At 37.8% G+C, this 2500-nt stretch overlaps 1 long non-coding RNA gene across 1 annotated transcript in view; it reads right to left on the bottom strand.

Annotated features, from left to right (window-relative positions):
- LOC138013108 (uncharacterized) overlaps positions 1 to 1944 on the bottom strand; it is a 3614-nt gene extending 1670 nt beyond the window's left edge. The window contains exons 1-2 of the long non-coding RNA XR_011125176.1: positions 1649 to 1944; positions 1 to 826 (exon numbers count right to left, since the gene is read on the bottom strand). The exon at positions 1 to 826 is cut by the window's left edge and continues 1670 nt beyond it. This is a non-coding gene — a long non-coding RNA (uncharacterized lncRNA). The remainder of the gene's footprint in view (positions 827 to 1648) is intronic.
- Positions 1945 to 2500: the final 556 nt, after the last annotated feature.

Raw genomic sequence — 2500 nt, 5'->3', positions numbered from 1 at the left:
GACTGAATAATAATATACTGTATTGGTAGATATAACCACATTTCTTTTAAAATTATCTTAGTAAAAAAAAATATATATTGCTGTACCAAGAGGTGGAGGGTGAAGACAAAAGACTGCCCAAAGGAGTTTCAAGGGATCACACAGTCTGATAATGAAATTTAACAGTTAAAGATGGTGCCAACTTTAGTTACTGTGCATGTTGAGATTTTCAGGTTTCCTATGGGTGATGCCTACTAAAACAGAGATATTTTTACCAGTTTAAAACTATGCAGAGAAAGCAAATTTAGCAAGTGCTCTTGGTAACCAACAAGAAAATTGGGGGAACCATGCATTTTTCTGAGATAATAAAGTAATTTTAATTTAATACCATACATTGCTTAGTATTTTACTGCTTCATTATCTCCAGAAAATGCCCCACTACCCCCAGTTTTCTTTCGGGATTCCAGTGGCCCATACTAAGATCTGTTTTCCCTGCATAGTCATAAAGTATATGCAAAAATACTTCTATTATAATATTAGTAGGCACCATCCTTAATCTCAGACATATTCAGCATTCCCAAAACACTTATGTACACAAGCAAATCTTTGACTTGCTTGCTTAGCAGAAACAATATTTTTTAGAAAATTTGATATAGACAATTCGTGTAGATCATGTATGTGGGGCTTAAAACTTGAGTTTTCTTTGCTGGGAGTTCTATCCCCCGTAATGGGGTCCTCCACTTCTTCATACTCGGATTCCTCGGTGCTCATATAATCTACACTTCTGGTCTCGTAGTGTCATTGTTGCCTTCAACTTTTCAAAGCCAGACAGACGCCTTTCCAATTTCTAATGATAAAAGTAAACAATATTTGTTTCATTTTCTCAAGTGCTTACAATATCTTTTTGTTTAAATTAAAAATTAACAAGATCCTGCAAAATTAAGTAAGACTTTACAACTCAAAACATATAGTAAAAGGAAAAATCAAAACAAAATTATAAAAAAGTGGTACTGGGCAAAAAATTGCACCCAAATTAATATACAGTAAGTGGAATTCTATATATCTCAAGCACCCAACAAACTTTTTTTTACAAGTTAACCATAAAATACAAAGCGACATGTTTTCATGGACTGCCATGGAAACATGACTTTGGATTACTTTATTGGTGGCGTTAATGTAAGCTTTTTATCATTTTCTAGTTGATTATGAAAGGTAAAGTGTGCGAAACTATACCCTTCCACCCACCACACATTTGCCCAGCACATGTCATATTCAGTAAAGAGAATGTAGTGACAAATAAGCAAATGCTCTGTGGCCGAGATACAAGCTTGTTGGTGCCCAGCCCCTCAACTGCTCCATGTTTGTATTCAACTATGGCGGCCTAATAACATGACGAAACACAGAATACAACTTATTTCTTCGCAAAACGTCTTTGACACCATCTAAATTCAGTAACACTGTGTAAGGGTGATAGACACCTTAAGTTACAAAAGAAAATGACTAAAGGCTTCCAGTGGCAGATATCTAGAGTCCACACCGATGGCGGTTCCTCTGAAGACACGTGTGTACATTCCTCATCTGGCCGATCAACAAGCGAATTTTGAAGCAAACGCTACGGCCCCAAACAAATTAATTGTATTCTATAAGAGTCAAGTTAAGTTATACCTACCCTTAAATCGTTCGGGACTTCTACAGTGGACTGTACACGGCTTTTTCTGCCATGTCTACTCTTCTGTGTTTTCTGCAGTTGTTGTTGCCGTTCAAGCTCTGTTCTCAACGTTTCATTTTCATTTCGAAGAGTAACATTTGCTTCTTCCAATTTCTTCTGCCCTTCTTGAATCGCATCCAATCTTCTGTTCATCTTCTGTTCATGAGGACTAGCTGCCTTTCTTCAACCGCATCCATAGCGTAAATCTCACTTGAACAATCGAACTTCAATATGTAAACTACTACTGCAGAAAAATGCAGAAGTGTGATAGATTTCAAATGACGCGCTACTATATATGGGCATTCGATATTAGACATCTGATTGGCTTTGCGAAGAATGAGCCTCGACCCCTCACGTCAAGCCTTGGTCACGCAACAGCCGAAAATCCCGCATTCGCGCGCATTTTAAGTTCCAAAATGGCTGGTTGTAGGATTGGTTGCGAGCAATTTTGTCCAGAAACTCCTGACTTCGCCGATTTTCTGCGCAACAAATGTGATACCTGTGGAAAATCGTTTCTCTATTCATCCTCCTACCGACGACATCTGAAAACTCCGTGTACAACGAGAAAACGATGTCGAAGACTCTGGCTTGCTGACGAAAATGACATAGATGTTGACAAAGATTACGATGTGGGCGTAACAACTCTACTGGACGCTTCTGCCTCTGACGCTTCTGCCATTGAAAGACTTACATCTTTCAATGGCTTTACTTCTCTATTAAACATGACTTAAACATGCTTAATGTTCCAAACAGATTTAATACTGTTTAAGTTTGCCTAAACCAGACCTAAATATTTTAATGGATTTAGTCGTA

The sequence above is a fragment of the Montipora foliosa genome, chromosome 8 (assembly GCF_036669935.1).
Source record: "Montipora foliosa isolate CH-2021 chromosome 8, ASM3666993v2, whole genome shotgun sequence".
Lineage (NCBI taxonomy): Eukaryota > Metazoa > Cnidaria > Anthozoa > Scleractinia > Acroporidae > Montipora > Montipora foliosa.
Note: the sequence above shows the minus strand (reverse complement) of the source record. Positions and strands in the feature narration are given on the sequence as shown.